Genomic DNA, 26,743 nt, shown 5'->3' on the forward strand with positions numbered 1-26,743 from the left:
TAATGTGTCTTGGGGTTTTGAAGTTGCTCATATGGTTGGTTGCAACTCTTCCCCAAGGCTTCTTTTACTGCTTGAAAAGTAACCTGCTGAAAGACAAAGTAATAGGCACTGCCTGCAAACATGCTGGTCAAAACATTTCATTTAAATGATCATGCAATGTTGGCATCCTGAGGAAATGGAAGCCCTTCAGAAAAACTCACCATTAGTTTGTCAGTGAACAACTGCAGCCTCTTTGGACAATTTTCTTCTCCCTTGTGTGTGTCCTTTTTAGATGATCATTTCCTCAGCAGGTGAAAGCGACAGTTTCTGAAATTGAAATGATGACCTAAGTGTGTAACTCTTTCAGCTTTCACTCAACCCTTCCCTTGTAAAGCACCTAGACCTCTGCTTCATTAGCGGAACAGCTTTGTGACCTGTTTTTCTTTATTACTGTGCCTGTGGAAGGGGTTAGCAAGCCAAATTCAACTGAAATGAAAGAGCAGCAATTATCATGCCTGAGTTACAAGTTAGTAAGATGGGAGATCACAGAATACATGGACCGTTCGTTACTCCTCATTTTTCATGTCTTACACACACTCACACATTTTCTGTGGTCCAATATTTCAACCTGTGCTTATTGGGGAAAACATGTATAAATAAACACACTGTACCATTGTCACTTCTAATTCTCTACCACATACTTTTTCTGCCTTGTCATTTTGCAGCTCCTCCAATTAAAGTCCATCTCCCTGTGCACTGATGTTCAGCTCAGCCATATGGCTTGGGAGTGGTGGTATAGCAGTTCCAAGCACAGATCTTAAGATGCAGCACATATTTTCACACATGCTCTTAATATTCAGTTATTACAATGAGAAGGGTATGTGCCATGTGGCTCACCAGTGCAAAAAGGATATAGAGTATCCCTGCACCCAATCCACAAATTCAAGCCACATTCACATGAGCAAAGCCAAGATCTGTCAACCAGTATGTAGATACATGTGTGAAAATGGGAGAACAGGTAAATGTACTACTGTAGTTTTCAGCTACTGAATTGGGTGGACTTTTAGGCAGCACAGTTTCAGTAAAAGAAAACTGATATAATGAAAATGAGTCTACCTATGACTTGGTGCAGTCTTAAACCTTCTAATGAAATTCAACCTTGCCATGCTCCTTCACAAGGCCAGTACCAGCTCTCCGGTGAAGAAAACCATCTCAGGTAGTAAAACCTACTGAGCATCCACTGTAGATCAAGCACTGAGAGCACAGAGGTGAACAGTTTCTCTTCCTGAACAAGCTTGTGGTCTGGGTGCATGCAGACACCAAAAAAAAAAAAAAAATATTTTACCATAATTGGTTAGTGACAAAATTAGAAAATGCTCTCTACTGCATTCCAAGAGCAATGATAAGTGATAACCCCATTGTCTAAGAGATTCACTTTCCATGGTGGGAAGACCATGCATTGAGAAGGTGGTGATGCAGGCATGGGGTATTACCTAGGGCTGAGTGATCACACCTCTGACCAGCATGGTGACAAGATAGAGGGTGTCCAGTGCCTTCAGTCCAAAAGCAGTTGCTGATTGTCATTGTGGGTAGTGTCTGCATAGACCAATCAAAAGTGTCCCCTGGTTAGAATGAGTATTATCAATAAAAAAGAAAAACAAAAAAAACTAACAAGTACAATATAATTCTTTTTATATAGTTGCATGTTATTTCCATCAGTGAGACTGGATCCTCAAACTGACTCATAATTTATGTGGGGGGGGTTCTCCTTTCATAAAATCAACAACTTAAGCACTACATAAATAGCACTTGGAGTGTCTAGTCAAGACCATCCAACCTGCCTAGGAACTGTGAACACTCTCATGGGCCAGCTGTACCCCAAGGTAAGAGCCACATTCAACACTGCCACTGCTTTTTGTGCCCAGTGGAGGCACTTGGATTTGCTTGGCTCTTTCAGACTATAGGATATGGCACATGCATCTTGTGGTACATCCTGAGGCCCCCTGTGACAGCACTGTGGTCAGTTACAAGATGATCATGCAAAACACCCCCACACAAGGAGGCTGTGACTGTGCTAAGCCTGATTCTGTGAGCCATGCCAAAGGGAAGTGATCCGGGAGTGCTTTGGCAATGAGTCTGAATCCCAAACAATCTGGAGAAAGAGAAAGCAAGGTTTAAATTAAACAGGAGTGAATTAAACAGACAAAAGGAGAAGATCGAACCTTGTAGCAATAACACATCCTGCCAATTCAAAGCCAGGAAATAGTGGAGAAAATGGGAACACAACAAAACTCCAAGTCCACCTGCATCAGCCATGCTCATCTGACAGAAAACAGGGTGTGAGCAACACAAAGAGGGCGCTGCCTGGGAGCCCATGAGTCACCACTCCCATACTATCAGATTTTTAGGTAAAGCACGGGCCCCTAGACTTAGCCCTACATTGGAAAATGTGGATTTCTGCAGAAAGGATGGAGTTAACACGATCCACTGGTCTCTGAAACTTTGCCAGGATCTGTTTGTACAAGACCCTTCTCTGATTTCTTTACTTATTTATTCCCTTTCTGCCTCTTCTTCCCCTTCCCATCAGCTTCTATGTTCATGTTTTTAGAGTACATATTATAAACACATACTATTGGCTTTGAGAATATTTTCATTATATTTAGATAGATTGTTGTGCATCTCATTCTGACTCTTCCAAGTTCTACTGATTGGTAGTTTTTCCATGCCCAGCCTCACTGCCACGTGCACCCCAGTGCATTTCTTGTGGTTGTTGAGAACCACTCATGTCTGCAGTTCCCAGGTAGTGGAATTGCTTCCAATTGGAAGCAAAGGATGCTTTGCTCACCACCACAAAGAATTCTGGGATGATAAAGCCTCTACACACCATTGAAGACCAATGAGTGGGGGAAATGAGGGGGGGGAATACATTCAGGAGCAGCACAGAGTGCACAGATGTCATACGACCCACATGCCAGATTACACCCCAGAATGGCAGCACCCATCCACCCACCCACCAGCTCTCTCCGCATCCAAATGTTCTAGACTATGTCAGTCTAATAGGTGCCAAGTGATAGCACTATTATTTTTACTTTTACTTTCTTTGATTACCGAGTTTGAAACACGTTTCTTAAAGCCATCTGGGTTTTCCTCTTCTATAAATTGTCTGCTCTTATCTTTTACCTATTTTTCAGTTGGAAAATTGTTTTTTGTTGTTGTTGATTTTTTAATTTTCCTTATATATTCTAGAAATTGTTACTTGTCAGTATAGACCTTGAAAATACGTTCTCTTAATATGATAGGTGGCAATTAATGTGTAGGCAGTGTCCTTAATTGAAAAGAAATCTCTAAATTTAGAAATTTAATTTTTAAATTAGGGGCTAATGGGAAAAAAAGGATAATGGAAAAGTTGGGTGTTATCTGTTTAGATGGATTCAGTAATTAATAACAATGTCTCTCAAGATAGCAAAATAAAAGGAGGGAGTGATATTTGTTAGGACTCAAAAAACATCTAAGATCCCTGATGGAACCAAGAACTAGGACTGAGGCACTTTTCTCTCTCTCTTTTTCTCTCTCACCCTCCATCCGTCCCTCCCTCCCATTTTCTCTCATTTCTGTGCTTTCTACATCTGTCTCAGTGTTTCCAAATTTGCTTTCTTCACTATCCCATGAATAACTGTGCCAAGCACTTAAATTTCCAGGTCCTCAATTCAGCTCACCAATAACTACACATCCCCAATTCCAAATCCCAGCATAGGGACTGATATGTCCATCTGTCCAACCAGCAATGGCCAGAAGGTGGGATCAGGTCCACAGGGACAGTGTTTCAGGGGTGCACTTGGTGGCAGCTCTCAGAAAGAGAATCATGGCTGTGCCAGGCCACATAAAGATGCAGGGCAGGCTGAAGTTGGCACATGAGGAGATGTGTGATTTGTGGGGGGTTTGTCTGAACACAATGATACTTCCTGTCTGTTCTCTCTGCTGAGACCAGGGTGCACCTGGACTTCAGCTCTGATTCTTGGACTAGCTGTGATGTCACTCTTCTGAGAGTGACCCTCTGTCCTGTATGTACCCCAATAATTGGTGAGGCCTAATATGTCCCAATCTGACCAGTAAGATGTTTCTACATCCTGACCACATCCAGACACCATGTGTCAAAACCTGTGGCTCTTGGTCCCTGACTAAGATCCGAATGGATAGAAGATTCATTTCCCATGCCAATCATCCTCACTAAAGAGTTACCTGGTCTCTAGGGTGAAATATATATATATTTTTTCAGCATCCACACTGTGTATATATTAGACTGGTTCCACACCTTATGTATATTAGACAGCCTGTGTATATATTATGAATGTCTTACTTTCTTTTATATATACACTAATAAAAATAGTTAATATTATTAGGTTCTCATTATGAGTCAAGCTCTGGGCTAAGTGCTTAACATAATTTTTACTCAATACTTATGATCCTCCCACATAATAGCTATAATCCCACAGCAACATTGTGAGGAATTAGTATCATTCCCAATTTTTAGTTAAGAACCTGAGAGGCAGATGAGATGATTAAGTAACCCACCCAGAGTGATAAAATCATAGGGGTAGACTTCAGATCCAGATACAACTGGTGGCCAAGCTTAACTGGTCCTCACAACACAGTCTTCCATCCTTCTCTGTGTGGCTTGTATTCGCTGGTCCATTGCTCTGATTATCAACCTTAGGACACAAAGTCTTCAAAGCAATAACTACTTTCAAGTTGCTTTATATTTGTATGTACCCCATGTCTCAGTTTAGACCCATACCTCTAAAAAGAATGATAATCTAGTGGGTGAAAAAGAGCCAACAGCATATAAATATAAAAACCTAATTTGTACATTGATGGAAATCTTTGGATATAAACACAATGCAAAGACTTACATGTAACCTGGGAACCTGTGGAAGGATGAGAAATGGATGAACCCAGGAAAGGGAGGAAGTTCTTGGATCTAGTTGTCAGCAGCATTATCTGAAAAGCAGGGAACAGCACTAAAGAGGAGAATCCTAATCTTCAGGAAGACCAATGGGCCTTGGCTACAGCAAAAAATTCATTTCTTTTTTAAAAAATTAATTTCTTTATTTGTATATATATTACATCACATGTAGTACCCATAGAATTTCCACCACCAATTCACCCATGTACCATCACCTTAGTCCCTTATGTTCTACCCACCCTCATTTTGATCCCTCCACCTCCCCCTCCCTGCAGAATGTCTGATTTATAGTTGATTGTTTATTTTTGTTTGGTTTTGTTGTGTTTTTTTAAAATTGTTATTGTATTTTTCCCTGATTCCCTATTTGGTTCCCCTATATTCCTCCTATGAGTGAAACTATCCGATATTTTCTTTTTCCTTCTGACTTATTTCACTGAGCAAAATCCCTCTAGTTCCATCCACATTGCCGTGAATGGCATTAGATTGTCTTTTTTTTTTTTTTTTTTTTTGCTGAATAGTTTTACATTATGTATATGTACCACATCTTTTTTTTTATTTAAATTTTATTTTTATATTCCCCATACAATTGCAACCCCATTATTTTGACCCCAATCCCTCCTTTCCCTGCCCCCCACCCCCCATAGAGTGTCTCTGGTTCATAGTTGTTTGTTGATTTTGGTTTTTACTTTCTTATAGTTATTCTTTTTCCTGGTCCCTTATTTAAGTTTTCTAGATGTCTGCTATGAGTGAGACCATCTGGTATTTTTCTTTTTCTTTTTGGCTTATTTCGCTGAGCATGATCCCTTCCAGCGCCATCCATGAGGCTACAAACTGCATGTGTTTATCTTTTTTGAATGCTAAGTAATATTCCATGGTGTATATGTACCACATCTTCTTGATCCAGTCATCTATTTTTGGGCACTTGGGTTGTTTCCATACCTTAGCTATTGTAAACAGTGCTGCTATAAACATAGGGGTGCAGGTGCTCTTTGGAATTGATGTTTTGTGTCCTTTGGGTAAATACCTAGTAGTGGAATTGCTGGATCATATGGAAGCTATATGTTTAGTAGTGTACCACATCTTTTTGATCCAGTCATCTATTTTTGGGCATTTGGCTTGTTTCCAAGTCTTACCTATTATAAATAGTGCTGCAATAAACATAGGGGTGCAGGGAGGGAGGAAGAAGAAAACCTATAGCAACAGCTTTACATATTCTGCTTTTAGCAACACCATGGAAATATTCCCTTTTGGTCACTACTAGGAAAGGCAGGGCTTCACACTGTTTGGAGCAACTTGGCTCCCAAGACCCTGGAAAATTCTATTAGTGAGTTTATGCCTAGGTCTCACACCCATCCCCAGGGTTAGAAGCAAATGTGGACAGAGAAAAACAGAAGTGTTATTTGCAGAACAAGAACATGGACCTGGCAGGCAAAAGCGACAGATACATAGCACAAGCCCTACTTAAGATCCGTGAAAATGACAATAACCAACATTTATTGAATGTTCACTGTGGTCTGGAATAAGTGCTTTTCACTACCTCATTTAATCCTTATAATAATGATGCAAAGTACATTATTATTATTCCTAATTTAACGGATGATGAAATTGAAACACAGAGAAGCTAAGTAATGTGTCTGATTTCATGGAGCTAGTAAATAGCAGGGTTGAGATTTGAACTTAAGCAATTCGACTAAAGAGTCCATGCCTATGGAACAATGCTCCCCCAAAGATAGCCAGATTCTAAATCCCTGGAAAATGTGGATATGTTACCTTATACGGCAAAAGGGACTTTGCAGATGTGATTAAGTTGGTGTCTTGAGATGGGCAGACTATCCTGAATCACCCCAAAGGGCTCTCTCTAAATGGAGTCACAAGTGTCCTTATAAGAAGGAAGCAGGAGGAGATTTGACTACAGAGAGGAGAAGGTGATAAGATAATGGAAGCAAAGAGGAAATGCTATGTTTGGAAAATGAAGTAAGAGGCCACAAGTCAAGGATTGCAGGTGTCCCCTAGAAGTTAGAAAACATAGGGAAACATTCACCTTGGGAGTCATCAGAATGAACCAGTCTCACTCTATCTAGCTTGTAAAACTGACTTTGGACTTCTGACCTCCAGAAGTGTAAGAGAAAATGTTTCGTGTTAAGTCATTTTATTGGGTGGTGATAATAAATTAGAGCAGCTATGAGAAACTAATATTCTTGCCAAGACAGCATGTGTGTGTGGGTGTGCGCGCATGCGCACGCGCGTGCGTACACACACACACACACTCTCTCTCTCTCACACACACACACACACCCCAGATCTGAGTGCACATGAATGAGATTTGTGTTCTTGCCCATCTCCTAGAGAGAGCCCTTGTGCAACAGTGTGCTTCCAGAGAAAAATGGTGGTATGCCGTGCACCTTCCCCTTGTCCCCCAGATTCCAGGTCTGCTCTGTGCTCTCTACCTCCTCTCTCCCCAGAAGGCTGATGTATGTCGGTGATGCCAGCTGGCTGCCATGACTTCTGGCTTTCAGCCAGTTCCCCTAGTGGGCTACGCTGGCAGCAGTACACAGAAGCCCGCCTCACCTGACCACTGACAGTCCAGTCTGCACTCCTATAGGGGAGCCCTCTTCATACCATTGGTCTTTTCAGATGCCTACAAGCACTCCTTCCTTGCCCTTTCAGGCCTCCAGTGACAATGATCCCCTAATGCCCCCAACGCAAAATGTCCTATCCCCTGTGCTATCTCTGGTAGCTTCCTGCACCCTGCTCACACTTTTGTAAACTCCACTCAAAATGTTCGCTTTGAGTGTATATTTGTACATCCTGAGGGCTCCCACTGATCCACCAGTGCAAAGTAGTCATGAAGAGAGACTTGGGCAGCCAGAAGTAGCAAGGAGAAGGTGAGGATGGCAGGAGATTCTCTGAAGACGATCTATCGCATGATTCATGAGAAATGACAGGGAGATGGACACACAAGCATACTTCTGTGGCCGGTTGACATCAAGGACTAGTCTAGTTCCTGCAAAGACCCAGCTCTGTGTAACAGTCTTAGGCTGCATTGCCCCAGAAGTAAGGAGTTCACTCCAGAGCTGATCCCTGGACATGCTAGCAGGGAAGTGGCAAGCGAGACAGGGATGGAAAGGTGGCCAAGAAAGGTTGCCACCATTCTGGGTGTCTGTTCTCACTCTGCAAACCCATGGAGAACACAGTCTTCAGAATTTTCCCTCTGGTGAGATGAAAGTGCAAGCAGAGTCACACGCCTGCTCCCATCACTGAGGGCTCCACTGAGGGATATTGATTGAGGGATAATCCAGGGAAGATGAATGAGAAGGCCAGGAAGGAGTGTGGAATGCAGGGAGAAGCCCCAGCCACCACAGCAAGAGCAGGATGAGAGGCATAGGTGCAGGCTGTGGAGGTCTGTGGCCTGTAAGACAGGAAAAGTCCAGGGGTTATGGGGGGCGGGCAGTGAGAGCTTCTGCAGGTGGGCGGTAGGTGCCTCTCCCCTAAACTCAGGCATCAGAGAAAGCTGAGCATTTCTGAATTGATTGAGATTGTTTCTAAGTGGAAGTGGCTCAAAAGAGAAATTAATTTGATTTACAGACAGAGGAAAATGAATTTCTTTTACATCTGAGTATATAGATGGAGATTCATAACCACTCAGTTAAAAAAAAAAAACCAACTCCAGCGAGCGAAAGCATAAAGGAGAATTAATTACAAGTACACCGGAGTCTTTCATGGAACCCAAGGGCTAGAGGATGAACTTTATGGGGGCTGGAAAATGAAATTGTATCAGGAGAAAGAGGGCGGCTAAGCCTGGGCCCCACTCTTGAGCTCGCCTGACTTTGGCCTGGCTGTTTCTCAGAGTCTGCTGCTGCTTTTCTCTTTGTCCTCTGTCTCTCTCTTTTTTGATTCCTTTCTGGTTTTCTTTACTCTGCTTGCATATGGCTCCCCAAATAACAACCTCATCTCTGTAAGGCAAAATTCTAGTATTTCCCACAAGTTTCCCCACACCCTGGTGTACATGCCTGCATGGGCTCCAGGGCTGTGAATGAGAAAGATTTCATTCCCATGGGCAGGTTATGTAAGGCACAGTTGACTTTTTTTTTAAGATTTATTTATTTATGCATACAAGAGCTGGGGTACAGGCCAGGGGAGTTGGGGGTGAAGGATTCACCAGAGACAGAGTGGGGAGCAGAACTGGCAGAGATACTGAAATACACACTGCTGAGGGGAGCAGCAGGCAAGTCAGGAGAGGTCTGCTGCACCATGTGGGTCACCTCCCTGGCCGGCAGGGGATCGAACTCAGGCTGCAGTGACTGTGGATAGCTTCACAGATTGTGTCTTAACCCCTTGCACCACCAGGGAGGCCCAGGCACAGTTGACTTTTAAACAAGGGGCAGTGCATGTGGGCCTGACCTAGTCAGGCAAACCTCAAAAGGGCCAGGGCTCTTCCTGAGAAAAAGATTAGACGTGTGAGAGGGATTAAATATGAGGGAGATTATCTATTGCTGACTTTGGAGATGAGGAATGCCACATGGCAAGAATTGTGGGCAGGCTCTGGGAACTAACCAGACCCCAGTCAACAGCCAGCAGGGAAGCAAGAACTTCAGTTCTGCAAACACACACACACGAAACTAAATTTGGCCAAGATTGAAAGAGCTTAGACATAGATTCTTACCCAGAGCCTGCATCGAGAAACACAGTTCAGCCGCAACAATTTTAAATATTTTAAATATTTTTTTAATAGAGGCATGTTTTTATTTATTTATTTGTTTGTTTGTTTATGCAAGCACTGGGTACAGTCAGAAGCGCAGGAGGGTGAGAGAATTCACCAGCGCCAGAGCTGGTCGCAGAGCAGGCAGAAGGACCGAAGTACACTGCTGAGGGGAGCAGCGGGTGGCAGGAGAGGTCTGCGCGCCATGTGGGACCCTCCTCCGGTGGCCGGGGAGCAGCCGGGGATCGAACCGGCACCGCAGAGGCCGCGGGCAGCTTCGCAACCCAGCGCTCAACCGCTGCGCCACCGGGGAGGCCCCAGCCGCAACAATTTTAGCCCTCTAAAACAGTAAGTCCCGTGCCAACCCAGCCACGCACAGCCTGGATTTCTGACCTACAGAATTGTTAGCTAACAAGTGAGTGTTGTTTCAAATTTCTAAATAGTAATTTGTTCCATAATAATAGAATATTAGTATACCACTCCTGGCTCTACACAGTTGCCCAATTAAGCACCCAACTCCGGATATCTATAGTCTCCATGTTCAAAACAACCAGAATCGGCAAATCCCTGGTTGGGTCACGGGTCCACCACTGAACTAGCCTCTTCTAACTATTGGGCCCACATATGTTTCCCACTGCTCACTCAGCGGGGGTTGTGACATACAGCCTCAGGCAAGAGGATACAGACAAAGCAACCAAACTGGCTGGCATGTTCAGCTACTGCCCTTCCAACTTGAATCTCACAGCTTTCTACTCATCTACGCCCTGCCTAACAATATGTGCATTTTCTCATGCTAACTAGCTGGTGAACTCATCAAAGGCAAAGAGGTGTTATGTGTTGTAAGATGCATCCAGTTGTAGGAGACACAAAGACTGGGTACAAATCCACGTCACTCAGCTTACTTCCCGTGTGAGCTTAAGCAAGCCTCTTAACCTCGCAGGACCTCTTTCTTCATTGGTGACCTGAAGCTGATGTACTTACTGTGTGGGCCTGCTGCAAAATGAAGTGTGAGGGCCCTTTGTGAGTCTTTAATGGATACTGATTCCTTCTGTCATTTCATTCCTTTTTCTATGTCTGCCGGAGCTGTGTACATGACAGGATAAGCTCAGTGCTGCATCAAATCAAACAAATGTGGAAATACCTGGCCAGCTCACTGAGGGAAGTAACCCACCTATCACATGCAGCAAAGCTTTGGGCAGAGGATGCACTGGCCCCCCAGATGTGAGTCAGCTGAAAAGGTAATAATGAATAGTATGATGATGGCTTCCAGCATTAATTAAAGGCATCCTATACCATGGACCACATGCTGTGCTGAAGGACACCTGGTAGATCTCATTTAAAATTTAACAAGGATATTTTGCAGAATCGATCATACCCGGTTTTACATAGACGGAAGTAAAACTCAGAAACACGAAATGATTTAGGCCAGCTAGGAAGCAGCAGACTTAAAATTCCACCCTGCGTCTATAAGACTCCAGAGCCCAAAGCTTTTGACTCTGCTTGAAATTGCCACAGATGTGGAGCTCCCCTGTTGGAAACAGGGTTCTAACTGATGGAGACACTTGTGGTACCCACAGAGCCTGAGACTGAGCGATAAGATTGACTGCTGGGCTGCTGGGCTCTTTTCAAATCTTTAAATTTTCAAGAATTTTTTTTTATCACAGGGCAAAAAAAAAACGTCTCCAAGAAAAGCATAATGAGCTTCAGTCTGCCAAACTGAAAATAGCTATTCAAAAAAGAGACCAGAGCAACTCCATCCCCTTGCCTAAGGGAACACTCCGCCAGTTAGAGCTTCCAAACAATTTCTGTTGATTTTAGGTTGTTTCAAAAATTAAGGTAAAATGAAAGGACTCTTGTTTCCTGTCCTGAGAAGCCAAGAGGCTCTGGTTTTGGTTTTTGGTTGTTTTTGTTGTGTTGTGTTGTGTTTTAGCAGAACGGAGACCCCCCTAGTGATTAAAACTTCTCTGCTCTGTGCGGGATATCCCTTGGTCACTGCTGACAAACATTATTGCTCTTGGGAATGTGGGATTTATTCATTCTGTACCCAGGCAGGGTATAGGATCTGCTACTCTCTGCCATTTAAGTTTCACAGCACAGTAGAACTAGCCAGGCCGCTACAAATATCCAGTGCTCACTTTGAGTTTTAATAGCCTTGTCCAGCCACCCTTTAAGAGTCGGCCATTACTGCCCAAGCCCTTCGTGTTAGCTTGAAATTCACCTTGGCAAAGATTCTATCCTTATTGGACACCTTCCTCTAGCTTTTTAAGTGCAGTAGAAAGGAATTGAGACCCAGTGGGAAATACCCGCCCGTGGTTGTTCTCCTTCCTGAGTCTGTATGAAATCTCCTGCAGTGCTGCCCTGGCTCGAGGCTAATTGGCCTGTTTTATTATACAATATCAGGAAAATTAGGGATGATTCTTTACAACAAACAACCCCTAGGCCTTAGTCTCTGAGAGGCTAGAGGATCTACAGAATTCACGGATAATATGCTGAGGCCCAGAATATGATTTGATTTTTTCCATGCATGCCTGGGGCATATTTTGAATTCCATGCCCCACTAAAATAGAAGGCTTCTTGTTCATATGAGACATTGACAAGTTACAGCCCCACTTTGTCTGCTCTCTTCCTGGTCTACCTGGCAAACTCCTACTCTACCTTCCTACTCAATTCATCTTAGCTATCATCCCGTCCACCAGGAGCTCCTTCCTGAGCACAGCGTAGCAGGGCACAATGCTCTCCCCTCATGCTCTTTGGAACCTACACCAGACATCACAGTGGGTCAGCAGAGTTCACTGAGTGCTCAGCATCCCGACCTGTGAGTGCAAGGTCAAGCCAGAAATGTCTTGTTATGTAGGCAGGTGCTCTTGGAGTTGTGGCCTGCGATCTATGAACTAGGCAGGTCCAGCCCAGCGTGCAGGAAGGACAGAAGTCAAGATCAGTATTGGAAAACTCTGTTGTTATTTGACAGTATTGGGACATTTTATAAAAGTATCAGTTCACAACAGACTAGAAGTTAAAAAAAATTAAAATACTGCTTGTTTTCTTTGTGAATCAGAGTTTGGGGAGCACTGGCATGGGTGGAGCACAGGAAGGAGGGAGGGGAAGGAAGAAGAAAGGCAGGAGGAAAGAATAAAAGGTGAGTGGGAAAAGGGGAAATAAAAATAATAGGTAGTTTTCATATAATTAATAAAATACACAAGACCTTTTCCCAAATATCACTGTGTTATGACCTTAGACATCCAAGGTCCTCCTTGAGTTCCTCAAACATCAAGCACATATTCATTTCTGTTTGCTTCTTTCCCTGGGTACACTTCTCTCCACTGGTTTCATCTTTTATTGTGGTCTTTTATTGCAATCACCTCAGGGATCCTCATTTAAGCAGCCAGTCTAGATGGTTCTCCCCACCCCAGGCCATCCCTGTCTAGCTGTGATCCTGTGCAAACTATCTTATCTCTGTACTGGTCAGTCTCCTTACTAGCTTGTGAGCAACTTGAGAACAGGCATCTTGTCTTGTTCACCCCTCAACACTCAAAGCTAGCTCAGGGCCTGGCAAAGGAACAGGTGTATGTATGAATAAATGATTGAATGAATGCAATATGTACTCTTGTTTCCATTTTAAAGGCACAGAAGTTAAGAGTTTTAGGACTTTACCCAAGTAAATTTAAAGGTCTTCCCCCAGGATGCACAGTTCCTCAGCAGACCCAGGACTCCAACTGAGCCTCCTGCTTCCAAACAGTATACATTGCAAGATACTGATGTTCTTGAAGAAAGAGCCAGATTCTTTTGTATCCAATAAGGAAATTTTATAGGGTGCATGTAGCTATAGTCAGTTTTTGCAGTGCTAAATTAGCACCCCTTTGAAATAAAGAGCAAACAGCAAAAGCCCAGGAGATTGAGTTAGAGGTTTGCTCTCCTGTTGAAAGAATATCTAACTCCTAGTTTACTGCCTTCTCCTCAGCCCCAGACACTTTCTCAAATTCCATCTTTACTATTGTAAAAGACTGGTCCAAAGCAAAACTTTGGAGCCAGGTATACTGGACTTCAAATCTTGAAATTTCTTTTGATCAACTTCCTATACATATCCTTTACCTCTGTTTCTTCGTCTCCATTTTGCAGAATATGCATGAGGATTAAACAAATGACATGGGCAAAGGGACCCCCAAGAGCATTCAACCAAGATGACCCCCTCTCTCCTTCTGCTCAACATCTTGCTTAACATCAATTAATTATTAGTGTCAAGTGCATGGGAGAGTAAGTGCAAAGTAAATAAAGATTTATAACCCAGATAGCTTTTCAAGATAGCTAAGAGCTCTCAAGCTAGGCCACCTTGTAAGCGAGGTCTTCACATTTACCCTCCTACTAAGAAATTTTTCACCAATCTGTGACCTCACATGCATTTTCACTGCTAAGAAAATAAGCCTCATAGAGATTTTTACCCAGGATAAAGGAGTTCTTGGTTGATACCTATGCCAAAATACAATTGTGTTGGGAAATAATCAAATATTGAAGACTTCACTTCATTTCTCTTTCTTCTCCATTCACTAGTGGAAAAATTATGAGTTTTGAAGGTGGGTAAAAAAAGGCTTCAAATCCAGTCCTGGGATTTGCTGGCAAATTACTTCATATGTCTAGGTCTCAGTTTTCAGATCTGTGAAATGGGCTCATTACTTCTTACCTCAATGCCTTCTTGGTGAGACTAGAGAAGATGTGGCACAGATTATGGAAGGGGCTCAATAAACAGGAGCATTACTTAGTTCTTCCCCCAAAATACTTGGTATTAATCACAGGCAGAAACATCAGCCCACAGGAACATGAAAGACAGCAGTCACTTTAGTATGGTGGGCATGCAATAACACTTTAATGAATGAATAAAATGGACACGTGATTTGTGTACAACTGTCAAAGAAAAAAGCTTATATCCTAAAACCTGGTCTGGTGTCACAGAATTTCAACTCATGGCAATAGCCCCAATTCACAATAATTCAGCAAGAATCAGGGCAGTTTAGTCTAAAAATCTTGTCCATCTCTCAGCTCCTCTCTGACATGGTTAAAGAGCTCATGATTTAAGGCCAATTGTGAGCAATGACATGGCCCATTAGATGTTAGACTGAAACTACCAAAAGTAATGTCTCTAGGGTCACCAGGGTGACTATTCTCTGGGGAAAGGAGCAGATCTCCATGGAAGGATGGTTCAGGTGACCACCTCCACCTCCCACCCCCGCCAAACCCTCTGCCCTGATTTGAAAACACCAGTCACTCACATCAAGACAACTCACTGCACTCGATCATTCAGTTGGGATTCAACTCTTCCTGTCAAGAAAAGGACGTATGAAATGCCATCCAGAAATTAGATAAAAGGAGGAAGAAAAGGAAGGGTCAGGCAAAGATTGAGGAGCCTGAGGAATCCCCGGGCTGGGGTTTGCAAAGCCGTGCAGAAGTTCAGACCCAACACTTAGCGGGAGAGATGTAGTTGTCTGTCAAACATCAAACCTGGTTGGGGAAGCTGTCAGTCACCGCCGTGAACTACAAAGTCACCACGTGAACTGGCCGGGACCCAGTAGGACTGCCACAAGATGAAAATCCAGATAAAGAAATGCCAGTGAGCCCAAAGAACATTAGAATTCTTAATAGTACTGGTGTTCTGGGACACTAAAGCCACATCAGGGTGTCTTCTTTCTATCTTCACCACATTCCCTCATCCTCCTCTTCTTTTCCCTCTTTCTTCTCATCTCCTTACCCCAATTTAGGAAGACTTACAGAAATGAAGGCACAGAGGAAAATAACACATAGCATAAGCTTAGTAGGCATAGCATCTATTTGTCTGACTTCTAAGCTTCTAAGAGCCTCATTTAAAGGGAATTATTTTATTTTTCTCTCCTTTTGTGAGAAAAGAACTAATAGCTAGTTGATGTGATGATTTAATTTTTTAAATAAATTAATTTCAGGTAAAGATACAGTTCAATGTAAGTTCAACCATCTGGCCATCATCTATCTATCTATCTATCTATCTATGTATCATCTATCTACTTACCTACCTAGTTTTGTAAAATTCAACAAATACTTCCTAAGCACTAGCACAGAGTATGATTTTCTCTCTGCCCCCATACCATTTTCACTGCAAATTCATGGTCTCCAGCCTCCACTGGGCCTTCAGTGCTGCTTGGAGTCTTTCTACATTGCTATGGCCAGCACTCTCTTCAATTATGCACGCTGGCAAATGTCAATCTAAATATTACCATCCCCCTCTTAACTTATAAAAGTCCCTCTCCTGATCCTTCTCAGAGAAAACAGAAGCCATCAGATGAGAACCTTCTCACCTGCCAGCTTTCAAGCTCACTGCATGCATCCTTTCTTCTAACATTGCAGTATGTGTAAATGAACCTAGGATTTTTATCATCCACCCTGGCTGCTTTCCACTTTTCTTACACTCCTCTGGTAATATTATGCACACCTATGGGTTTGACAAACTGACAATGCCCAAGTCTATTTCTGTGGTCCAAAACTTTTTTCTGTGCTCGAGACTCAAAAATCCAACTGCCTGTAAGGCGTCTTTGCTCCGATGACTCACAAACACTTCTAAGGGTCCCAAATGGATAGAATCATCTTCCACCTGTCTTCCCAGGTGCACTGTCACTCATACCATTGACACTTCCAGAAACAATGACACCTGTTTGCTTCACTCCCCTCCACATCCAATCCTGATTCTACCTCCTTCATACCCCTCAACCATTTGTGTATCCCCAGTGCTACTGGGGTGCTGTTACAGGTAACACATTTCATTGTCTCCTGTCAGTATCCCTTTCACAAAATTCCAGCAGATACAGGCACTCATCTACTCTAATTCCCTTTATTCTATAGCCAGAGTGAGCTTTATTTATGCTTCAGCTGAGTGAAATTTCTGAAAATATAGATAAGTACAAAGAATAATAAAATAGGCTCACATATTCAGCTTCCCAGAATTAACAGTGTTGCTTCTAAAATCAGAATCTAACCATATAAACATGTTCAGTGGCTCCCACTTGTCCTTAGGATCAACTTCACACTCATTTGCAAGGTTGACATGACTCTCTATGAGTCCCAGTCTCTTTTCACCCACACTTCCCCACTCAGCAATCCAAAATCCAGATCACTACAAACTATTTTTGTCTGCTCCAAAATAACAAGTTGCCTGCGCCCTGCAAACTTTCCACCTTTAAGGAGGAGGAGACTGAAGGCACACGAAGCTGCCTGAGTATGGGACAGAGAAGAAATGACATTGGAAGTGAGCTGGCAGTCAGCCCAAAGGAGTGACATGATACACGTGACAGCATCACAGAATCTTAAAATTGCTCAAAATTTATTTAAATGCAGCCTTCCCTTCTGTCCACCCTGAACTTATTCATCATGCCTTCAAAGAACCTATATTTGAAAGGTACTAAAGTACACGTGCTATATATTTTGCATCTTATGGCTTTTTAATGTACTCAAAGGAAAGTATATACTACATGGGGACAGATAATTATAATTCTCTAAGCCTCCTAGAAGGCGGAAATCTTTCCCCGACATCCTTCGCTGGGGGTAGAGGTGATTTTTGAACGGAAAAGCAAAGTCAGTAACTTCAATTAAGTAGTTCTTTTCATGAAGAGAGAAGAAGCATCTAAAGGTTTCTGGCAATTCCTTTGTTTTATGGAGATAGCTAAAAGGAAACCAGAAAGGAAAAGAAATCTTTCTACTTCTTGTGACAGACCTCACAAATTGTCTTACTTTAAACAAACACTGATATTTCTTTTGCTCTCTGGTTATGTAAACAATGTCAAGAAAATGGCGCCACCATTGTAAACCAGAATTCTCTTATTTTAGTTCTACTGAAGTTTGTCTTCAAATACACTTACATCATTAAATGCCTGTTGCCATTTTGCTTGGCAGGAAAAGTATTGAAATACTAGGGTATCATGCCACCACCCACCAGAACTGCTTACAAAACAAGTAGTCAGCATGGAGGAAAATGGATTATACAAACAAAGTGTCTTATCCACCAGCTTATAATGGAAATTGCTCCAATTTCTGTGGATGATGTAAGGTGCAAGCTTTGTTGCTAGTTTTTTCAGAATTCAATAGTTGTTAACTGATCACACCTTGGCTTCTACAATGATTGTGTAAAATGGGAGAAAACCAAAGGGATATATTGATTTTTTTTAGAAATAATAATGAAAGAAAAGGAAAGGAAATCTGTGGGAGACCTTTTTATATGTTATTTGGGGGCTTGTTTGGTGATTCATTGTCCCTATTACCTATGAGAACCTACCTCTCCTCTCCAAGGTGAAAATTTCTTCTGGAACATAACTGACTTTCCAGCAAAGTGAAGTATTTTCAAAGTGTTGTCATTCTGATTATGTAAAAAGTACATTGCCTTTTAGAACAGGTGTTTTGGAAAATAAGATAGTTATTTCAATTTATAATGGGAAGTTAACACAGATGGCTGTAATGAGAACACTAAACTATCTTTCAATTTATTATTTAGAACTTTATGAACACACCCTCAAAATTTTCTATCTTCCGAGCACAATTCTTAATTAGTGTATTCAATGGTGTCAGGAACACCTACGCGATGCTTTGAACTTCACGGTAAGGTCAGTAGATAGTTAATGAAAATGCAGATTACCAGGGAAAGGTGTTTGGAAAATTAACCCTCTGTTTGATATGCAGTCCTGTTCATACAGCAAGGTCACATGTGTGCACACACACGTGTGTACACACTCATGCACACAGTGAAATATTTCAAAAGTGCAATAAGGAAAGCATTATGAGGTTTCAAGCCTGTCTCTAAAATCATCACCTATTGGAACAGATCAAGCCAATCTCTTATAGTCATGTTTATAAATATAAAAGTCACTATACATTTTTGTTTATGTGCTAGATGACATAGCTAGTCCTTTATAATCATGACTTCATTTTATTCACTCAACAACTATGCTTAGTAAGTTATAACTTTACAGACAAGAAGATAGAGCTATCTTTTACCACTAAACTTCTATAGAATCTTGAAAAAAGCACCAGGGTCATTTATTGTTAAGTCACGACTATTTCATGAGGGTATGCTTCTCCAATTCACTGGGAATAAAATTTGTTTTGTTAGATTAGTTTTTCCAAGAAAATTATAATTGAAGTACAGAGGATAGCATTTAAATTACATTCTTTCTTTCACAACAGCATGCTTTAGTTTAAAACCTAAGGATAAATATTGCCTAATATTCACATAAAAGTGTATTTAAATAGGAGGCACAGATGGAGACAGTTTTGAAGAAATATACAATTGCTTACAATTCAGCACTTTTCTCTCAAATTTTCATCAGATCAACAATTTGATTCTACAAAAGTTACTCTAGCACCTGGGAGTGGGAGACAGGGAAACAGATGATTAAACAAGTAGTTTCAATCCAGTGTTGTACTTGCTATAGAAGGGGAGAATCAGGAGATTACAGGGACATCTACAAAGGGAAGAAGACTTTGGAGAGAAAAATGACACCCATCTTGGAGACTGAAGCAGAGTTAGACATGCATGGAGGAAGTAGAATATAGAGCTCACATTGGGTCCTGGAGAGAGAATATAGTTTGTCGAAGAAAGTAACTTTTAAAGCAAGTACCATGGTGTGGAAGGGGTGGGCAAGAATGACAAAATATAGGGCTAGAAATGCAATCAGGGATCAAATCATAAAAGCTTCATGAGTCATTTTGAGAACACTGGGCTTTATCCAAAGGCTGATGGAGAGTCTTTCATAGGTAGCTACTCATTTTAATTTCACTTCTGTTTCCAAGATTGAGTATACATTCACCCAATCTCTTGTAGTTAAAATCTCCCACAACTTTAAATCCACCATACATTAAGATTCCTAAAGGTTTTCTAGCAGAGGAAATTCTTGCTGTCTAAGACGTTCCCCTTCAGTTAGCATGCTCAACCCACCCTACGGGAGCCTGTCTTCAAACTCAAGGAATAGAGTCCTTCTGATCCAGGCAGAGGTAGGAGAAATGATTATTTTTCAGTGCCTCTAGCATGAACCTTCATCAACTGATCTTCCTCTGAAATGCATTTCTCTCTCAAACCACCCCCATTTACCTTTGGCTATTTTCCCCCTGAAGCTAGAGTTTTCATGTAACCTGGAACTACTAAGTGGAATTATACCTTTGCAGGTATCACTGATATTGAGTTAAATTCAAAATGATTCCCTCTTTAAAACATTAAGGTTACAAATGTACTATGCCAGAATACAACCTTTAAGCATTCTTAAATAGGTTAGGTCAGTGTATGTATGAATATATACATATATACAAATATATATATATATATATATATATATATATATATATATATATATGAAGTATATGCAGTATATCTTCTCCCACAAGTGTTTTCTCCTTCTGGGCAAAGGGAAGGTTTATAATGAGAAAGTAGAAAATGCTTTTGGTGTTAGACAGTTCAAAACACACACACACACACGTACACATTTACATTTGAAGACTGAATGGTAATAAAGAGTTGTTTAAAAAGAGTAGTGGGATGTCTGAAAAAATTAATATCCCAAATATTTCAAGTATCACCCAGGAGGGAATTTCTACTAGCATATGCTGCAATTTGCCACAGGCAGATGAAAGCATCTAATTCAGAACATAAGCTAGGCCTCCACCTATAAAAAATTCTACAAGCAACAGCATGCACGGCTAGAATAACGATGCATGACTGGTGGCTGAAACATTGCAGGGCTCAACAGATGGCTATCTTCTGGGGCTCAAGACAGGCAGACATCAGACAGCATCCTGACAACGCTGAAATACTGACCCGAGAAGGAGAAAGTCAGATGCACAGGGGGTCACCTGCCCAGGGAGAGGGCATGTCTTTTGTGAAATATACCATTCTGAGCCATCCCCTACAGGAATTTCCCCCCTGAAACGCACAGTACAGAGAAATTGCTGTGCTACCGAAGCATGTCAAGGACTTCATAAAACAAGTACCATTAGCACAAGTGAAATCCCATGACTTCTTTTATTACATTGAAATGTAGATCCTGTTTATTTGTCTCTTTGCATTCAAAGGCTAGGTTTTATTACTATAAATCTATAGGGTGGCTCAAGGTTTATCCTTCCGACATTCCAGCCCAAATTCCTTATTTGCTCCATGCAGATCCTCTTCTGTGCCTGAGAGAAAAATAACCAAGGCCATTAATTGACCATGAGCCACTGTCTAGTGCTGTGAATAACCTCACCCAAAGAGGCACTGTCACTTCCCAGTCCCTACCTATCCAAGACTGAATTTATTGCCTCCTTCCAAAGCCAATTCTCCTTTTTTAGTTCCCCAAACAGGAAATGACTACAATCTAGAAATCCAGTCGTCACCTGTGCTTCCCAACTCTCCCTCATTTCTCTGGCCAATAACCAAACTCTGTCACCTTAACAACCTAGTCTGTCTCTAGCTCCGCTGCCACCTCTCAGTTCAGCTCATTACCATCTCAATCGTAAATTATGGAACCTGCAGCCAGACAACACAGCTCCGATGGAACTTCTCTTGCTTCAAAGCCTTTCAATGGCTCTCCATGGCTTTCAAAAATCCAACATCCTTGCCATGGCTTAGAAGGCATTTCAAGTTCTGGTTCTGGCCTCATCTGAATCCTCATCCCACACTTGCATTCTCTCCAACCAAGATACTATGCTCTCTCTTACTGGCCAGTCTTCACTTATATCATTCCCTTTGCCTGAAAGGATCATCTTCCACTTAATCCCTGGTCCTTGAACCTCAGTTCAGCTTTCTCTATCATTTAAAAAAAAACTCCCCCTTTCCCCCAAACTCCTCAAGTGCCCTCCCTACATATTCTCATAACCCTCTTTCAAGTCATAGTAATTATCATACCATGTTGATGTCTGAATCCCACCAGTATTGTGTCCCAAGATTTAGGCACAGAACCTAGAACATATTAGGCTTTCAAGCAAGTGTTGTATAATGAACAATGAACACCTGTTAAATGACTGAAAGATGTATTAAATTAGTAAATTTCACTCCTCGTTATTTTAGCAATTGATGGCTCATACTCTTATCTTCCTGATACCTCTCTGGTTCCTAATCTTTCTATCACAGACTCCTGGGTTCATGAATATATGTGCTGTCCCTGCTGTCTGATCCTTAGCTTTCCCATGGCACTTATGATTCAGAATGCCTTCTTTCTTCCCCCACCCTCCTTTGTGTAAGATCAGCTCATAGAATCTGATTTTTGGCCCCAGTCATTCAGTTTCCCTCTGCCTGGATCACCCCCACCCTGCTCCACAGATGAAATAAGTAGTCAGGTATCTTAATACACACCTGCTGTTCCTAGAGTCCTCAAGACACAAGCAAAATTACACCATTTTTGTCTCCCTAAATCATTGCTATGTTGTACACACAGGACATATAACCTTTGGTATACCGTTTGGTGAGCGGGTGTGAGCTTTGTTGGACCAAGGTAGAGAAGGTCAAAGCAGAGACACGCCCTCATTGTTTCACCACAGGTGCCTCAAATAGTCACTGCCATAGCATCATTAGTTCATTATTTTTTAAGAGTTTTTGGATTCATCACAGAGCTATAGTAATCCATGGATACCCAGGGCTCAAATACTTGGGGAAATTTTTCTTGTTATGGGACAATATGAAGAAGGTTGATGCTATTCCTGCAGAGAGGACTTTCATAGCCTTTTTGATACTCTGCAGGCATGCTCAACAGTCCCAACCACCATACTGCTTGACACAAGAGTCACAGGCTGACATTATTGGACTCTCCACTAGGACCATTGTTCTAGAATGTTCTCACAAGACGATGAAATGTTGAGTCCTAACACCAGTTCCTGAGACCACTTCCAACTTATCTCTCCAAGCACCATCCCCTGTCCCTTCCCAAATGTTTTCCACTTACTTTGGTCTTGATTTCTGCCACTCAGATCTTGAGTGATGCTGAGATCTTGGTCTTAAACCTGCCTTATTGAGCTTGGTGTCTGTACTGGGACTTTCAGATATGCAACACTTGACTCTCCTGGTTTACCCTCTAGATTAAGATTCCAGCATCCACCCAACCAAACACCCTTTGGAAAGGAGAAGGGTGATGGTAGAATCAAAAAAATAAACACCCAGCATTTCCAAGTGGGTAGCATGCTCCTATAAATGTCTTAATAGAAACCATTTTTATTCAGTTAAATTTATTTATTTTCTTGTACAATATTTAATTACTTCCCTTAAGTGTAGTCCTAATAGATTTTGTAGAGACTGAGACTAATGTCACAGGCAAAATATATACTAATTGACTGATAGAATTAATTTGGGTGGATTTGGAAGAGTACTCTCTCTCCTAATTATACCACCTCTGATACCCTGTTGTATTTCTTAAGATATTTTTAATCTGAAAAATGTGAAATTCTTAAATCACACAAGGTAGAACTGAAAGTACCACATTGGATATCAGAGAGGTCTGGGCCAGTCTTTAAGGAGGATGTTGGAATCTTGATCTCAAAAGCTATTAAAAGTCATCCTTTTTCCAATCCCTTCACCTGCCTGCCTGATTGCTTTTAAATGAAGATGCAAGATCTCAAAGAGAAAAGGGTGCAGAAAATAGAATGCCATTTTTTCTCTCTACTATCTCACAGGTAATGATGTGGGAGCATCCAGAGATATAGATAACCAGTGTAAATTAAAAGCTTAACTGGAAGCCTGTAAAAGGCCATCTCCACTCCCTCTTGTCTACTCCCATTCGAACACAATGCACATTACAACTTGAGTGAAAGCCAAAAAAATTATCTCTAGAAAACTCAATTGCTATAACCAATTATTCAGTGAAATGTCTTTTGTTAAGCCTCAAGCCTTTGATTAGAGTTTAATTTAGAGAGATTCCTCCTTCTCCCACTGAACACTAAGCTGCATCAAGCACTGTCCTCACTTATCATGGTAATATGGAGTGTTTATAGGACAAAAGGGGGTTTAGATTTAAGATGGCATTACCATTAAATCTGACCTACTTTAGAAAAGAGAATGGAAGGTAACCAGCATGGCTGCCCCATGGTTAGTCTAAGGTACAATCTGGAAAGCCCCTCCTCCCTGAATCACCTTGCTATCAGTGACATTATTCCTCTGACTGGAACAGAGCAGTAATAATCAGAAGATACCTATTTCTTTGCTTCCACACTTTCAGAAAGTGGTCTGCAGAAAGACTAGGTCTGTAGCTGAGATAGAGCACATGACCTTGAAAATTCGACTGCCTTAGGCAACTCTTTGAAATGATCTTAGTTATAATACTTCCATCCCAATACTGTTCATGATATGAGTGGCTTCAGCAGAAAGCTACACCACAAAACCCATAATAGAAGAATTATATAAAAAAATATTAAAAAACCCACAATATAAAGCCAAATGTTCTGAAGGATTTACTCAGTAAATTTAGAGCTTGATTAAAATATACAAAAGTTCATAAACATTAGGGCACAACATCAGCCCTTTCAGGTTGGGGACAATTAGAGGAAAATATACAGGAGAAAACACCTAAATCATATCATTTGGCTTGGCTGCTTTGTCCAACTCTGTCCATATCCATGGTCAGTACTAAGGAGATGGAAACCATGGGACTCTTGCCACATCCTGTTGATGGACACTTGATTAAAGGTAAGCATTCAGAGTCCCCTTCATGGAAAGTTGAACTCAGACACCAACATTCGAGTTGTTTAGCCGTGAGTGTAGTACTCAAGGAAGATGTGTAAACAAACTAAGATGCTGACTTCATTTTGGGATGATTGCAATAAAATTGTGTGTGTGTCAGAAAGGGAAGGGAGTGAGGCAGAGAGCAGCATATCAAATATTCTTGTTGCCACAGCCATATCCTGCAGAATAACTTTTAGAGCCCCCTTAAATAAACCCCTTTCACTTGAGTTTTCTTAAAGGATTTCTGTTGCTTGCCACCGGAGATGCCTGACCATTCCCTGTATCCTCCATGTGTCCTCTTACTATGATTTGCATTTTTGTGGGCTAAACCATTCTTTTATTTATGACATACTTCAACAAAAACCCAATTCTTACAAATGCTCCAGGGTTTCAAATGGTTTTGTGGCTACAGAGTTTTATTATATAAATAACAAGGTAAGAAATCACATCCCTAGCTTTCAAAAGTTAGTAACAAGCAGAGTTGAAGTCAAACCTCTCTGTTGTAAAAGAAACAGAAAAAGAATTCCATGACCACACTAAGAGAATGAAATTGATGTCAAAGTCTCCTCAAAACTACTCTTTAATCATTATCCCCTGTACCTGTCCCAATTTTCTGGAATCTTTGATGTTTTTGTTTGATTTTGCTTTGTTTTGGCAAGCAGTTGGGGAGCTAAGTAGATTTTGCTGGATGTTGGAGATAGGAGATAGCAATCGGCTAGAATCTTTGACTCCAAAATAATAAAATTTTGAAGAATCTACCTCCCCTATCATCTTTCATCTGGAAATAAAAACGGTACACAGTCCAGTACATCAACTGTAGAGGATAAATTACATTTAGGAGCAATGACCAGGACAAGAAAATATGGCAGAGTTTATTCTTTCTTATACTTATTTCTTTATGTTTAGATCAAAAAAAATGTTATTGTTGAGAACCCTTATTAGAATTTATTATAACTCAGTAAAAGTTTCATTACATAGGGTTTTTCCCTGTAAGGATATTTGCCAAAGTGATACTTTCTTGTACGCTATTTAACTGAGGTGATATGAAGGCCTCCTTCAAGAACTTGTCACACGTCTACACTCAAATCAAACTGGCCACGGTCCCTTTGAATGTTCAGCTGGTGTTCCTGACTTGTACTTTCTTTGCTATAGGAAGTGAACTAATAAAATTATAATGGTATATAAAACCGAACTTTCCTAAGTTTGCCAAACAAGCTACCAGATGCCCAGTTAAACCAAATTTCAGATAAACAATGAATATTGGAGAAGACATATTGAGAAAAACAATTTTTGCTCAATCTGGTAATCTCAACTTCTCCTCTTGTATCAAAACTTCAACTGATGCACCGCAGCTGAAATCGTGTACTTACAAACCACCCAACCATCACTAAGAAGAACTGCTAGACCTACCCTTGCCTTTGGTTTGAATTCTGTCTCAGGCTTTGTGCTCCAGGTTTCTGAATTCCCCATTCTTCTGTAATCATCCTTCCCACTGAACCTAAGTCACCACTTTCACATCTATCATCTGCTATAACCTACACACTCCTCCATGGTGGGACCATGTTCTAGTCATCTTTGTTTCCTCAGAACCCTAAGAACACACAGAGAATTCTCAGGAAGTGTCCACTGAGATAAAAAGCTTGTCCATGGCCCCCCCCCTTTTTTTTTTTTGAGGTCTTTGTACACATTTTATTTATTTAATTTATTATTTAAATTTTATTTTTATATTCCCCTTACAATTACAACCCCCTTATTTTGACCCCAAGCCCTCCTTTCCCCGCCCCCCACCCCCCACCCCCAATAGAGTGTCTCTGGTTCATAGTTGTTTGTTGATTTTGATATTTTCTTTCTTATAGTTATACTTTTTCCTGGTCCCTTATTTAAGTTTTCTAGATTCTTGCTATGAGTGAGACATCCGGTATTTTTCTTTTTCTTTCTGGCTTATTTCACTGAGCATGATCCCTTCCAGCTCCTTTTAAGTTGACTCCAGACCTCTCCCCTTGGCTGAAGCCTCATAACCAAGTCTTGGCATCATTATCTTATTCTTCACTTCCTCTCAAGGTCCCCCACATTTACCAAACTTTTGTTCTTGCTATTTCTCATATATATTCTACTCCTCCTGCCTCTCTTTTTGGGCTCACGTGGATACCCATCCTAAATGCTCTGCCTCTGCTCCCTGAAATTGTACACAAACGTCATTTAAGATCCAATTCAAATGCCCCATTTTTCAGAAAGGCTTTCATTACTTTACCTAATGCTATCTTTGTTTCATGGAAGTTCCATTTTCAAATTTAGAGCATGAAAAAACTTTTGCCTTCAGTGGTTTTCTAATTGTTTGGTTATTTAGTTCAGTCACCACAGTTCCGAGGTCTTCAAAGTCAAGGACTGTCATAAATGTCTCTTGCCTGTCCCCACCCCCAGC

The 26,743-nt window shown here is 41.3% G+C and overlaps 1 long non-coding RNA gene across 3 annotated transcripts in view; it reads right to left on the reverse strand.

The window, feature by feature from the left end:
- LOC119252617 (uncharacterized) overlaps positions 1-25,884 on the reverse strand; it is a 98,609-nt gene extending 72,725 nt beyond the window's left edge. For 2 of the 3 annotated variants that reach the window (XR_005126866.2, XR_008550976.1), the window contains exons 1-4: positions 25,732-25,884; positions 4,890-4,977; positions 1,473-1,575; positions 201-306 (exon numbers count right to left, since the gene is read on the reverse strand). This is a non-coding gene — a long non-coding RNA (uncharacterized LOC119252617). The remainder of the gene's footprint in view (positions 1-200; positions 307-1,472; positions 1,576-4,889; positions 4,978-25,731) is intronic. The other variant, XR_008550977.1, reaches the window with a different exon arrangement.
- Between the last annotated feature and the right edge of the window lie 859 nt (positions 25,885-26,743).

Source organism: Talpa occidentalis, unplaced genomic scaffold (assembly GCF_014898055.3).
Source record: "Talpa occidentalis isolate TD23 unplaced genomic scaffold, MPIMG_talOcc4v2.1 talOcc4.10, whole genome shotgun sequence".
NCBI lineage: Eukaryota > Metazoa > Chordata > Mammalia > Eulipotyphla > Talpidae > Talpa > Talpa occidentalis.